A 15,855-nucleotide genomic window follows, 5' to 3' on the forward strand; every position below is an offset into this window, starting at 1 on the left:
AAGTCTGTTGAACCTTGGAGTCACTTCAGCCTGAGATGAAGGGTTTAGGTCCAGTCTTCCTTCTCAGCAAGCATGGTAGCAGGCCACAGAGCAGTAGAGTAGCAGGGCAGTTGATTGGAAGTCCTGCAGCAAAGCAGCACAGCATTCTCTCTTCTGCAGTATACACAGGTCTAGGAGTGCACTAAAGACTTGGGTCTGAGGGTTCAATATTTATATCGGGTGGCCATTTTGAAATAGGAGACATTTCTAGAGAATTCCTTGAAGTTTGCTGCCCCCCATGCCCTGGCTCCAAGCTGGTTGTATGAGCAATGCAGTGGCGGCAAGTTCTTTGTGTGAAACAAGAGCACAACCTATTCAGTTGCAAGTGGAGTGTGCCCACCTGTGCCACCCCATCCTGCCAGTTGATGGCGCATCTAGTAACTCCTAATCCCTCTATTGTGTGGCTGTCTGGGAGAAATAAACAAAGTCCAAATGCCAACTGCACCCAGTCATGTGATTGAGGAATAGGCTGCAGGCACCAAATGGTTAGGGAAGGAAAATGGCAGCTTTCTAAAAGCAAAAAGAACAAATGATGGAAGGAATGCTGAAAAAAACAAGCATACACCCCAAGTCACAGATCTGGTTTTAATCCATCATAGTTTTGCTCACCACACCACCCAAGTTTGGACCCAGCCATATGCAAATATGTCTTGACCCTGCTTCCCATGGGAACAGTCCAGACCAAACTGCCAGGCCAGGTCCTCCTTGGACCAGAAAAAGGCATCCTGGGTCCGGTTTTTGGTTATCATCCCTCATAAGCCAGGCTAGCTTGAATCCAGTGGCACAGTGAGCACAGGTCCCACATCTTGGCATACCCTTCCCACTTAGGGCGACAAAAACAAAAAGAACAAATGATAGATGGAATGTTGAACAAATCAAACATTCACCCCCAGTCACAGATCTGGGTTTGATCCATCGTTTTTTTGCTCGTCACGCCACCCCATATGCAAATCACTCTTGACCCTGCTCTCCAGCACAAACTGCCACGTCAGGTCCTCCGTGGGACAGAAACAAGCATCCTGGGCTAGGCTGGTCCTCAGATATGTATGAGGAGAGGTATGTGAGCTTGTACATCTCACTTCTGAGGAGTGCTGCCATGAAGGTGGAATGGACCCCATGTGGAAACTCAACAGGGATTGCACCTAAACTGAGAGCACAGGCATTGACCCCGCAGCAAGTAAGTGGTGGAGGGCAGCTACTCAGTTTCCCGGGGATTGATATACTTGTGACTCTCTGAGGCAATGAATTCTGACTTCTACTTGATGGTAGGGGAAATTATGGCACCCGGGATGTGGCAACCTGCTGTTTACCCACATTAATGCTTCAGAGTGTGCGCCTGTAGTCTACCGGGTTCTTCAACTATGTTGAAGACTCACAGCTTCACATCAACAGTGAAGTATTGATTTATTGATGCAAAAGCACTACCTCTGGAACATCGTGCTTTCCGTTTTTAACAGGTCAGGAACATCTGTGGGGGATTGCGTGCTTTGGCTGTGTGACGTTTGGTGGCCCTTTCCAGTGTTAAGCTGTGTGCCCTGACTTTTGAGGTACATGCAATCTCTAGGGCTCCTGACCTAATACGATATGGGGTACCTACTCCTCTGCTAGCAGCATGATACGTGAACATTTGGAATTCACCTTTTCCTGCAACTGTTGCATGGAGTTCATGCCTTGACAGTATGGGCTGTCCTGCATTATGACCTTAAAGAGCCATAGGCACACAAGCCACATCACCAACTGTATTTTGCAGGCTGAGTGTTGTGCTAAATTGTTCCTACTACGAGAAAACTGAAGACTCTGCGTGCAGATCCAGGCCTCCGCAATACTGAAACCACACAGACGCAAGCCCATGAAAGGCCTAATGCAGCATCAAGTGGAGGTCATGTTAAAGCTCCTAAACTGGACTACACCAACGATAAATTTTACCACATACTGCAAACTATATAAGGCACATATGCAGCACAATAGTCACTTTGTGGTTACTGATTTTAATCTTCTATGATTGGACCATCGTAATTTGCCAGACAGGGTGGCTGAGGCCAGAGCTAAACTTATCTCTCCTGAGCCTTGTCAGGGCCTGCACTATAGCGGCTTCTTCTCAAAATGCTCTCCACATCAATGGTCAAAAGGACCAGTCAAGGGCGTTTGCAGTAAAGTGCATTTGGCTGGTCATGTCAATTTTGTATCTGGAGAGCGGGCTGACAGCAGGTGCGTTGTGGTGAGAGGAGGAATGTTCAGCGGTTCTCCAACTGGTAATTAAGTGCTTGCAAGACTGCTGGAAATCTCAGCGGCCATCTTAGAGCAGGCAGTATAAACAGTCCTGCCAAGTACCACGCATCAGGCGATACACTAACGCATTTCAGTATGGTGGTCCGCATCACTGCACTGAAATGCAACGTCACGCATTATAGGGCCTCCTCAGCTGTTAAGCCGGAGCGCTGGCTGCTAATGCGCCATCTACAGATTGAAAGCAGCTGCATGTGCGCTGCTCCAGGAAGGCTTGGGGGCTACACAATAGGTTTCAATGTGCGGCAATACATTTCACTGACGTCTGGAGTCAGTGCCCATTATCTACTATGGAGATGGTGTCAGCCAGTGATGTGAGGACATTGAAGGTCAGACTCTGTAATAGGGAGGTCCTGCCGTCTGCTGCGTGAGTGAGCAGCAGTTTGAAAATGAATAAAGTTTTGGCTGGTGGCAGCAATGGTAGCACGGCTCACCCATGATAATGAATCCTGCAACCTGACCCCAGCCACTTAGTGAACTGTGGCAGTAGACGCCGGAGTGGTTTCTGCAATGCAGTGAGTTCCAGCGGAAAACCCGAATGCTGTCAAATACAGGCCAAAATCTGAAAATCACAAAAACGTGGGTACAACGTGTACGGTTGTGAGCATTCTAGTAGCTGGCGGGGGCGGAGCCTTGGGGTGAGGGGAAGAGGAGGAGCGAGGAGAGAAGTGGGCAGTTAGAATAGGGACGAGGTAGAGATAAGGAGTAGAGAATAAAGCTCCTGAGAAATCGTAAAGGGCGTCTGTCATTATTTGTAGCACGATGCTACAACTGGCGACGAGGGTGGGATCAGCAAGCCCACACCAGTTACAGAGCCCTGGAGCGTGGTGAAGAACCGGACCTGCCTGAGGCGATTGAGCACCTCTGGATGCCACCAGTGACTACGGAAGTCGGGAGCCTACCCCGACCCCGCCTCGTGTCCCCAGAGTGAAGGAGAAGGTGCCTGACGCTGGAGACGCTGTCTCCAAAAGCCTGCCTGTAAGCGCTGTTGAGCGCGCAAAAAAAAAAAAAAAAAGAAAAGAAAAACGAAGACCGAAAATCCCTCGCTGCCGGCTAATCTCACGCCCGATGCGTGAGCTTTGGCAGGGTCGGCGCGCAAGAAGAGCGGGAAGCTGCAGAACAAGGCGGGAGCCCACCCCGACCTCACCTGGTAGCTGTCGCCGCCGTGAATGAGCAGGGACTGGAGGGTGCCACCCCTGAAGATGCCCGCCGGTGAGTCCAACTTGTAGTAGACTGAATGAGCCGGGAGAGAGCCTCGCGCGTGTGTGCAGGGACGGCGGCCATCTTGAAGTCAGGCAATCCTCCTGGGACACCCCCCATTAAAGTGAATTGGCGGCCATCTTGAAGTCAGGCGCCTAGGATTCACTGAGGGAGAACAAACAAGCATAAGCATACCCAGGATAAGTCATCAACAAGCACAAGCAAAGCCAAGATAAAGGAACAAACAAGCACGAGCAAAGCCAAGCCAAAGGAACAAACAAGCACGAGCAAAGCCAAGATAAAGAAACAAACAAGCACGAGCAAAGCCAAGATAAAGGAACAAACAAGCACGAGCAAAGCCAAGATAAAGGAACAAACAAGCACGAGCAAAGCCAAGACGAAGAAACAAACAAGCACAAGCAAAGCCAAGACAAAGAAACAAACAAGCACGAGCAAACCCGAGACAAGTGTGCTACAAACGCAGGTGCGAGCACGCAAGCCGACTGAAGTGAACTGACCCGAGCGCACGGGATTCACAATGTCGAATCAAGGATCACCGGCCCGACAGGAGGCCAAACCCATCGTCATAGGGCTGTCACATCTGCGCCCTCCGGAGCCCCTGACGCTTGTAGTCGGTAGCAGCATGGGCCCTCGTTGGGAGGAGTGGATCGAGGACTTTGAGGACTACATCAAAGGTTCCAAGGTCCTCGGCGATGAGGACCAACTGATTGCGCTTCGAAACCTCGTGGGAAAGGACATTAGCAAGATAATTAAGGAAATCCCAGCTGCGGATGCAGGGACGTATGCCAAGGTACGGGAAGCCCTGGATAAGAAATTTTTACACAAAAAAAATGTAGACTACGAGAGGTATGTGTTCCAGCGGGCGCATCAAGTAAAGGATGAAGCGATGAACACATACATAACCCGACTACGACGGTTGGCACGCCACTGCAACTTTGAAGCATTCTCTACGGAGGATGCCATACGGCTGCGTGTCATTGACGGCTGTCAATCTGAGACCCTCCGAAGAAAATTGTTAAAGAAAAGTCACACCCTAGACGAAATAGAGGAACTGACGAGAGTGCATGACCAGACCGAGGAGCAGGCCAAGACCATGGAAGCAGGGCGTACGGAACGCCGAGAGCAGATATGTCAGGTGCGAACCGGTCGCCCTCGCCGAGGGTCCAGGGAGCGCGGGCGACACGATCGGCCATCATCGCGCCGGCGCCATTCTGGGCACCGTCGACCGGACTCGGGGAGAAACAACAGACGACATGATTATGTGAAGAAGGCGACAGCACAAAAATGTTACAGATGCGGGTACGACTTCCCACACTCCAGAGTGTGCCCGGCTATGGGCCAGCAGTGCCGCAAGTGTGGTCGGAGCAGTCACTTTGAAGCCATGTGCGGAGAGTATCGCCGCGAGAAAGGAAAGAAACCGCCCGTGACGTCGCGGAGTGACACTTGCCGGCAACATGCGCGAGCGGTGCATGGTCGCCCAAAGTCGTCATCAAGATCATCGCACTCCAGCAGGGAGTCGCGGACATCGCGATGGTCGAGGAGATCACCCTCTCGGGACTCTAGATCGACATCAGACGAACAAGAATATTCAATTGAATACGCGAGCATGGTTGCCGACCCGGACCAACTTAAGAAATATTCCCGACTGGACATCAGCGTCGGTGGACATGCCACAAAATTTGTGATGGACAGCGGAGCGTCACTAAATTACATTCCGGTGACGGAGTACAAAAAAATGAAACCCCTCCCGCGCCTGAGTCCTGCATTTGTTCGGGTCTACACCTGGATGTCCAGGAAGCCCCTCCCTTGCCTCGGGAAGTTTTCAACTACGCTGAGACACAACACAATGTCAGTTCCCGCTGTGATCCACGTCATAGAAGGGCCGGAGGCTGACTGTCTCCTTAGCCTGCCGACGGCCGAGCGGCTGCGTCTGGTGGAAGTTCTCTATCGCGTCAGCAATGACAATGACATCGTGTACAAGCCAGGCAAATCAGTCAACGTGGCTGACTACAGGTCGCGACACCCCAGGGCACCACACTCACTTGGACTGTCCGTTGTGGAGGAAGATGTCCACCTTGGGGAGGATCAAGCGCGACCGCCTGCGGGCCCCCTGGAGACCACCCCTCATGCCACCCTGAAAGAGTATCCACAGTGTCCAATAGTAGGGCACGGTGATCTTCCGGCCCCGAGTCAGATGACACCGCCGCCGCCTGGAGTGTGGCACGAACTAGCCCTGGACTTTTATGGCCCAATGCAATCAGGCAAATATGTTCTCGTAATAATGGACGAGTACTCCCGGTTTCCCATTGCCCAGTTTGTGCCGTCCACCAGTGCTGCCGCCACCATTGCGGTTCTAGATGAAGTCTTTGCAGCCTGGGGTGTGCCCAAGGAACTGAAAACAGACAATAGCCCATCGTTCACTGGACGGAAATTCAGCGACTTTGCGAAATCCGTGGGTGTCCGGCTTCGGCGGATAACACCTGTGTGGTCACAAGCCAATGGCACTGGTGAGAGGTTTATGGCCATACTCAAAGAGACTCTCCAGCAGGCTACCTGTGATAGACGAGATTTGCAAATGGCTCTCAACGAAGTGCTTCGAGCATATCGAACAACACCCAATGCCACGACAGGCAAATGTCCAGCGACACTCATGTTAGGGCGCCCCATCTGGACGCGGATACCCACTTGGGAGGGGGCATCAAGACCGGTGTCATCAGGTCATCTTCACCAAGAAATAGTAACTAACGCTGATCGCGCTGACAAGGAGAGCATGAGAAATTCTACGGACCACAAGAGACGAGCCAGATCTCTCTCGCCTCGGGAAGGGGATTGCGTCGTGGTCAAACAAGAACCAAGTAAGGAAACGGACTGTTGGTTCCGGGCAACGCCCCTCACAGTCACTAGACGAACGAGTACCGCGCTGACGGCTGAGTCGGAAAACAGGCGCACCACTCGCAATGCCCCCCACCTTCAAAGATGCGGTCTCACCATGAAAGAGACACTCACGCTGGGGCCTACAACGTCTGTGACTGGACACTGTGAAGGGCATGGTCGAACACCTATAGGTCAGGAACGGGACGCTGAGGGCGGCAATGGAACTGTGTCTGAAGGCCTGTCCCTCCGGCCAAGAAGAGATATTCAAAAACCGAGACGGTTGATCGAAGAGATGTGAGCACTGTCACAAGCTTTAGTAACAAAGGGGGAGATGTAAGGTTGTGAGCATTCTAGTAGCTGGCGGGGGCGGAGCCTTGGGGTGAGGGGAAGAGGAGGAGCGAGGAGAGAAGTGGGCAGTTAGAATAGGGACGAGGTAGAGATAAGGAGTAGAGAATAAAGCTCCTGAGAAATCGTAAAGGGCGTCTGTCATTATTTGTAGCACGATGCTACACAACGGTAGTCGAAGAAGGAAATCCGTCGCCAAATGCAATGAAGTTGAAGGTCCACAAAGGAGAGTAAGTGCAAAAAGGTAGCTTTATTCCACAAACCTAATCACCCACGATGTGCCGCATTGAGCTGGTTCAGATGTTCAACCGCAACTAACTTGTTACAGTTAGAATCCTCTCTCAGTGTCCGCTGCACGCATGAGTCACACTTTACAAACAATAACACAGCATGATGACGGACCCGCTACACGTGCGAGCGAGGCAAGCATTTTAACAATATATCAACAAAGAGAGAGGGACTGAGGGCGTTTTCGAGGACCAGCATACGTACAACCGGCAAGACAATTGTATTGAAAGGAGTATGCAGATCCTAAATGAAAGAAGCAGTGAAGAGGGAGGAGGCTAGGAGGGTTGAATCCCTGGTATACTATGGTGGAGACAGGGTGTCTCCTAATGTGGGAAATAGGGCCCTGACACACCCAGGCTGGGTGCCATGCTTCATCATAGGGCATGCTCCTCCTCAGGCCGGCGCTGCAATGCCTGACGGGCACCCTATAAGAGGCTCTTTATCGGAGATCTTTTTATCCCAAGCCGTTTGGTGCAGTGCAGGTAAAGGGCCTAGAGGTGTAGATGTGTATGCGCAAATGTGCGGTGAAAGTGTGGTGGAGAGTATTAAAAAGGGGTAACCAGTGGTGCCCTCTTCACTGCTTCTTTCATTTTGGAACTGCATACTCCTTTCAATACAAACATTTCAACAATAATATAGGGTGCTGGTCACACGCCTCTGGTATCCCACAACCAGACCCAACCCTACAGGCGCCACTGACAGAGACAGTGCATTCAGGGCCCGGCTGAGTCTCAGGAATAAAGGGGAGGAGGATAGCGAATATGGCTGTTTTTGATATTTAATTGGAGCCCTCAGATATAGGCAGCGGAAAAATGTGTCATCTGATGAAAAGTTCTCAGGGCACCTAACAGGCTTATATGGGCAGGGCACTAGCGTGGTTTTTAGAGTGTTTACTTACACTTATCAATACAGCTATAGGGGGACTTAAGACGTGAGTGATGGATTCAGTAATATGGTGGTATGATCACAAATATGCCTGTGCTTGGGCAGCATACAATGTGCATACAATGTGCCATGTGGTGATTAAGCCTGTTACAACGTGGGTCACATGTGCATTATCGCAGTCATTCTGAATATAGTTGTATTATGCTCTTAATTGGTCAAAGTGCCAAAACTCCTGTGTCCTGGTAGTGTTAGAGCCTAACTCAATAGCTCTTGCATGTGTATCACAGACACCTAAAGTGTTGAGCTGGACCCAGGGTCAAAAGAGGACTGTGGTTGTCATAGATACAGTCATTTCAGCCAGGGTCCTGCTGTTTACCTTGTCTGGCTCACCGCTTCCCCTCATGTCACTTGGCATCCGACCCTCTTTACTTATTGTCAGGCAGCAATAGCTGAAATTTCTGATATTTATGTTTACCTCGTATTCGCTTGATTTTGCTTGCGAGTGTCACTCATAGTTGTTGAAATGTCACTCATAATTACACTGAAATTATGACAATGTCACACATACTAATCTGAAACCTTGGCAGCTATGTATATGGTCACACCCTAAACTGCTCTGCTTCTGATTCAATATCACGGTTGGTGTGAAAGCTGTTTGAGGAAGCTCATACTTGACAAAGAAATTTTACCAACAAACAAAAAATGCAGCCACGAGGAGAGTCACTGAACATCACGGACATCAGATGATCATGGAAGTTCTCTGGTAAGAAAGAGATGTTAATATTGCTGATTCAGGTTAATGAAAGACCTTCTGATGCGAGTTTGCAGGTGGTCCCCATTTGACAATATTTGAAAAGGGAACTAGAATTGAGTATTTAAACTGGAAAGTTTAATCCAGCGCATTTAATGTCAAAAACCAAATTCGAAAAGTTGAACATTAATATCTGCAAAATTAATCTGAGACATATAACTTACTATTTTATATTTTTTCAAATCCTCCGTCTTCCATGGACCAAGCAATTGTTTGCAAATAACGATTGGTTAAAAGAATGACAGTGTAGCATCCTCCCCAGCAGTGTACATATAAATGATCACCCCACACAGGGAGCTCTGTAATACACGTCTTTATTCTGCATTATTCAGTCAATCAATCAGGGAATTGTAAGCGTGCTACTCACCCGTGACGGCCTCAAGGCGCTGGAGGGGAGGGGGGTTTGAGCAGATCCGTTCAGTCGAAGAGCCAGGTCTTGAGGGTCTTCCTGAAGGTGTTCAGGTTGGGGGTGAGTCTGATGTCTGCCGGTAACTCGTTCCAGGTACTGGCTGCAATGTGGGAGAACGATCTTCAGTCTGCCCTGGCTCTGTGGATGCGAGGGGTTTCAGCAGTGCGAGGTTGGCAAATCGGAGATTTCTTTTGGGTACGTGGAAGTTTAGTCTGGCGTTGAGGTATTTGGGTCCATTGTTGTGTAGGCATTTCTAGGCATGGGTGAGGATTTTGAAGGTGATTCTCTTCTCCACGGGAAGCCAATGTAGTCTCCGCAGGTGTTGGCTAATGTGTTCGTTCTGGGGGATGTCTAGGCCGAGCCTGGCTGTGGTGTTCTGTATTGTCTGAAGTTTGTGGAGAAGGGACTTGTTGATGCCGGCGTAGAGAGCATTTCCATAGTCCAGTCTGCTGGTGATAAGTGAGTGGGTGACTGTCTTCCTTGACTCCGGGGGGATCCATTTGAAGGTCTTTCGAAGGATGCGGAGGGGGCTGAAGCAGCTGGAGGTGACGGCGTTGACCTGTCGGTGAATCGTGAGTGATGAGTCGAGTGCGATGCCGAGGTTTTTGGCGTGGTCTGTGGGAGTAGGTGGGCTTCCGAGGGCAGTGGGCCACCAGCTGTTGTCCCATGCTGAAGGGGTTGTTCCGAGGACGAGGACTTCTGTCTTCCCGGCATTGAGTTTTAGGCAGCTGTTGGTCATCCAGACTGCGACGTCTTGCATTCCTTTCTGGAAGTTAAGTTTTGCGGTGGTGTGGTCTCTGGTGAGGGAGAGGATGAGCTGGGTGTCGTCGGCATAGGATACGATGTTGCCTTCATGTTGTCAGACAATGGCTGCGAGGGAGGCCATGTAGATGTTGAAGAGTGTCGGGCTCAGTGATGACCCCTGAGGGACTCTGCAGGTGATATCCATGGGGGTGGAGAGGAAGGGTGCCAGTCTGATCCTTTGACTTCTTCCGGTGAGGAACGATCTGATTCAGTTCAGGGCGGTCCCTCGTATGCAAGCTTCATGTAGTCTGGTGACTAGAGTGCGGTGAGAGACGGTGTCGAAAGCTGCAGACAGGTCGAGGAGGATAAGGGCTGCGGAGTGGCCTTAGTCCAGGAGGGTGCGGATGTCATCTGTTGCGGTGAGTAGGGCGGTCTCGATGTTGTGGTTGCTCTGGAATCCGGATTGGGATGAGTCGAGGATGGCATTCTCTTCGATGAACCATGTCAGTTCTCTGTTGACAGCTTTCTCTGCTACTTTGGCTGCTGAGTTCTTGAGGTCGGTGGGGTCAGCCGTGGGCTTCTTGAGCAGGGGCCTGACTTCTGTGCACTTCCAGCTGTCCGGGAAAGTGCCTGTTGTGAAGGTGGTGTTGATGGTCCGTTAAAGTTCTGACACAATGGTGTCGGCAGCTCTGTGGTAGATGTGTGCGGGGCAGGGGTTGGTGGGGGCTTCCGAGTGGATGCCTTTCATGGTCGCGACGGTGTCCTCGGTTGTGATTGGAGTCCAGTAGGCAATGGTAGGTTGGCTGGTGTCTCTGGGGGGTGGGAGGCTGGCTGTGGCTAGCTGTGGCGTCTTGCGGATGGTCAACGAAGTTGTCGTAGAGTGTTCTGATCTTGAGGTGGAAGTAGGTCCCAAGCTTGTCACAGAGGTCTTGGGATGGGGTGATATCTGTGGCTGCACTGCTTGGGTTGGTGAATTCATGAATGATAGTGAAGAGTTCCTTGGAGTTGGTGGCATAGGTGAGGGTTTTATTGTGGATGAAGTTTCTTTTGTTTGTTCTGAATTGGTTGTGGTAGTTCGTCATGTCGTCCTTGTAGGTGGAGTAGTTGTCGGTTGTTTTGGTGCTCCTCCACTTCTTCACCAGGCGTCTGCAGGTGCGTCTTGCTTCTTGGAGATCTGTGGTTAACCAGGCGGCTTTCCTGGGGCGTTGTTTGCCGGGGTTGCTTAGCGAGGCAAGTTCGCCTGCACAGTTGGAGATCCAGGTGTGGAGTCCTCTGGCTGCGGTGTTTGCGTCAGTAGCCCAGGTGGGGTTTTCTCGGGTGAGGGTGGAGCTCAGTTGCTCGTCGGTGACCTTGCTCCAGTTCTTTCGGAGTGGGCGGGGCGTGGTTTCGGTGCCTTGAATTTGCAGACGGTGAAGTGAACGCAGTGGTGGTCGGTCCAAGGTGGTTGCGTTGTGTAGTTGAAGCGGACGCTGTTGCCTGCTGTGAAGATGGGGTCGAGGGTGTGTCCTGCTCTGTGTGTGGGCGTGGTGACAAGTTGGTTGAGTCCAATGTTGGTGAGGTTGTCCCGGAGGGAGGTGGAATTGGGGTCGCTGGGGTTGTCGAGAAGGAAGTTGAGGTCTGTGATGAGTATGATGTTCATTGATGCGATGGCGTGGGATGCGATGAAGTCAGTGATGGTAGTGGCAAAGGGAGTCTGGGGGCCGGGGGGTCTGTAGACGAGGGCTGCTCGGAGTGTGGAGTTGGGGCTGGTCTGGATCTGGAAGTGCAGGTGTTCGGTGGCAGGAAGTGTTTCGCTGGAGGTGGTGAGGCGTAGGGTGTTCTTGTGGGCGATGGCGAGGCCCCCTCCCAGGTGGTTGGGACGGTCCTTCCTCTAGATCTTGTATCCCTCCAGGATGGCGGGGTTGATGTCGGGGGCGGAGGCGGCGTTGGTCCAGGTCTCAGTGAAGAAAGCTATGTCGGGCGAGAGAGAGTCAAATAGGTTCCAGATTTCAGTGGCGTGTTTGTGTAAGGAGCGAACGTTGAGGAGGATGCATCTTAGGGTGTCGTTGGAGCCGGTGTCTGTGGTTCCGGGAGTCGAGGTGGAGGAAAAAGTCTGACGGCAGTGGTGGCAGGAGAACTTGTCGTGGGTCGAGGCCGGTGAGGCCAGGAGGCAGTCTCTGAGTCTTCCGGGGTTGAGTGCGAGGAGGGCGGCGTTGTCATAGCGGTGGGGGGTCCATTATTTAAAGCAGTAAATGAACGTTCTGCATCATGCATTTTTATTAACCACACCCACTTACATCACTGTTTTATTGTTCTAAGGAGTCCGTCAGGGACCCTTAGTCCCTTCATCACTAACTCACCAGACTCTACAGACAGTAATAGTTTGAGGATTAAAAGGCAGTATGAATTAAACAAAAACTGAATAACGCCTTTAAGAAAAAGACTCATATTGAAGTTAGTGGCGTGCGGAGAACATATTGTAATGCTAGTGCCAGAGCAATGAGCCTAATATCCAAATTTCCCTGCAATAGACCTTCTTTTGGGCCTGAGAAATAAAGTGGAGCTAACATCATAAAAAATTCAATTTACAGTGCAGCCCATTTGGTTACACAGTGAGGACCCATCAGTTGATAGATGGATGAGGTTAAGTATATGTTAATTGCAATTTCAAAGCCAAGCTGATGTACACTAATCTCAAGAATACGTTGTAAAAATACAGAATCGCTTCTGGCAATTCAAATCATCAGACAAAGTTAAGGCTCAATAAAATGAAGCATACGAGAAATTCAGCAATGGCAATGAGGAAAATAGGGAACAAGGTCTGGTTATGTTTTTCAGTCCTCTTGCCTATACATGAGTAAATCTAATTTATCTAACTAAACCAGAACTAAATTGTATTGATAGGAAAACCCTAATTAGATACAATAAACAGGAAGATGACAGCATTGCAGAGACTTCTGTAGAAGTTCTCCAAAACCAGAGTTATTGTATAGCATGAAGTCACGCAATGGAAACATAGCAAAGAGGTCTGTATCCCCTGAAGTCTAAAGGAATCTGCTTAAAGCTAAAGTGTGACCACCAATTAAAATCTCAACAGAACATTCAAGAATCCCACAGCATGTGTCCCAGTACTTTTTCCCCTTCTCACGGAATACCTTGGCATTCCCACCCGCTAATCCCATCTTATGATCGAACATCAGAACGTCCTTGGATTTCTCTCGTCTCCAGATACAACGTGAATAGTGGTCCTTTCTTTTTTCATTAGCACCTCTTGTCCTTGCCAAAAGTTCTCCTCTCGAACTTCACTATATGTCACACACAATGTGTCTTTCGCTAACTTTGAGATCATATGAACACACATGCAAGAAGAACAAAACATTGCAACCCGAGCAAACATTCCCTTTAAAGGTTAAACATCAGAATCCAAATGCTTAAGGCCTTTGGTCAAGCTAACAGTGCAAAACACTTCAATACATTTAAATGCACAGTTATTGATACATATGAAGTTATAAAATAGATGCAGTATATTATTCAAAATAATGCATGATTATATAAGAGTTATCAATATTATCAAACCACTCAAATGCAGATATATATGAGAACTGCAATTGGGTGACACTGTAAGTAAAACATTAGTGTACACATTGATGTAAATATCGGGATTATACAGTAAGTGCACCTTCAGTATCTGGTTAAATGCACTACTTTATGTTAATGATATTAAAGCACACAAATAAAAGGTACCACATGTATATATTTTTAATAGGCAAACGTGAAAAATGGAGAAACCAAAATTACGCTGCTCCACTAGTTAATTAATGTTATTCATCTTTTAGACCCATATGCTTATTGTTATATTCCCTTACTATGAGATTAGTTCAAACAGAGCTGCTAGAAGAAATATGTGCAAATAGTAAAGGTAATGCTATGTGCAAGGGACACATATTGCTGTTAATGATTGTGTAACTGACTTTTATTTACAGTGTTCCTGCTTTGCATACCATATCTCCTTCCTCGAAATACCCTCCCTAACACCCCTCTCTTCATCTGGCTACACTGAACATCTGTTGAACACATTGCAGTGTGTGTGCTGCAAGAAGGTGGGCTTGGAAGATAATGTACCCAAGGATCAGTGACAGCCTGATGTTGCAAACCTCCATAGGCAAGTGCATGACCTCATGGACTGAGTATTTCCTCAAATGTCGGACTGAGGATGCTGAAATGAGAGTGTGACCTCACCCAGAAAGTTTGAAAAGTTGGGACATGAAAACCTATTGGACTTTCAAGACCTTTGGAGCTTGGTCGTAACCTTGTAGCAAAGGTGTCCAGTTTCAGATGGACTTTTCCAGATTTAGTTTCAGGCTTACCCTTCTGGAAGACTTTTAGTTCCAAGAAAAGAGACTAAATCCAAAGATAAAATCTTGACCAAGCAAAGGCGAGAAAAGCATACACCAGACGAGAAGACTTCAGCAACCACAAAAGTTGAATCCCCTGACAAAACCAGTGGCTTCAGGTGGACCTCATCCAGGGCTATCCAGATTCAAGAAGACTTTATCAGATGCAGCCTTCAACCTTGCCCCACTGCAACATTTTAACTTCCATAAAAAAGACTAAGTCAGAAGGTAAAAACTTTGATTAAGATGACCCGCTTGGTGTATTCAATATCCCTTCCATTGCAGTCGGCCTGAAATTGTTCCTAGGTGTTGGTCAACCATGAACATTGATTTCTAATCAGACCTTTACTTTCTCTTGGTACTTTTTGCAGTATAATTTTAAAAATTCATATCGCCAATCTCCTTTATTGGACTCTATTCATTTGGTGTTATTTTCCTTATTACAATTTCTTAGATTTTAGAAATTGGTTGTCGTATTTTTATTGCGTTGTGTTTTGACTTTTTGTCTATATTAGTAATGGTATATACTTCATACATTTTCCTACATTTAGCCTGTCTACTCTGTGCCATAGCTGCCAGGGTTGAGTCCAGGTTTAAATTATTGTAATGAGTAGTTAAACTTATAGATTTTGGAACTTGTTACTTGGGTATGTCTTACATCCTCCCCAACTACAACCCATTGCCTTACAGAGATCCAGACGGAAGACATCTGCATTTTGGGCATTCCTGTAAGTCTAAGGGGCCTCTCAAGGAGCTTTTCTTGGGGGACTGTTTCATCGAATCTGTTGCTCACAAAAGGCTTTCACAATGTTTCACTGTTAAGTGAGCACAGAGGGCCTGAGTGTTGCTCCCTCCTTCTGGACTCAGGTGACAGCCTGTAATAGATAAACTGCAGTAGCTAGACTCTTGAATTTCAGAGACAGAGATCACATACTCCAAAGAGTGAGGCAGGTGCAGCTTAAAGTATTTGAAAATTCTAGTGTACTAATTTTTCCAGGCTAAGCACTGGTGGTCCAACTTCCTCACAATTCCTACTTTGATGAAAGAAAACCTCTGAAATGTAGGACTCAAATATATGCTGCTTTTTCCTGAAAATGTATGGTGACCGGTGTTGAGAAGTATCCCCTCTTTACTAAGGCTGTAGCAGCTGGTACTGCACTGCCAAGAGAGGTGGTCTACAGTCTCAACATGAGCAGCATCTTGAGAGATGGGTATGGCAAGAGCCTGGAAATCGAAGGGCAGAAGAACATTCATGAAACCAGCTGAGGACAAAAGGTGTGGAACAGCTATAGCCAAGAACCTTGAAGATCAGCTACAGTGTGTGCCACTGAGAATGATGCAGGACTTCATACGAAGATTGTTGAAATCGGACTCAGTGGTGGCCCCGGGACTGATGCAGAAGGTGTATGACTTTATTTTAGTTCCTAACATTGCTAATGTCTACATATGCCCTCATTAGACAGGGTTTGTTATCTCATTTCCTAGTTGTTGTGGGGAAATAGTATTATACTGGCTGCCCAGGTTGGAGAAGCCCCCTCCCCCCCAAACCCACAAATTATTTCTGGAGTTGAATATCAACT

The sequence above is a fragment of the Triturus cristatus genome, chromosome 8, assembly GCF_964204655.1.
Source record: "Triturus cristatus chromosome 8, aTriCri1.1, whole genome shotgun sequence".
Classification (NCBI taxonomy): domain Eukaryota; kingdom Metazoa; phylum Chordata; class Amphibia; order Caudata; family Salamandridae; genus Triturus; species Triturus cristatus.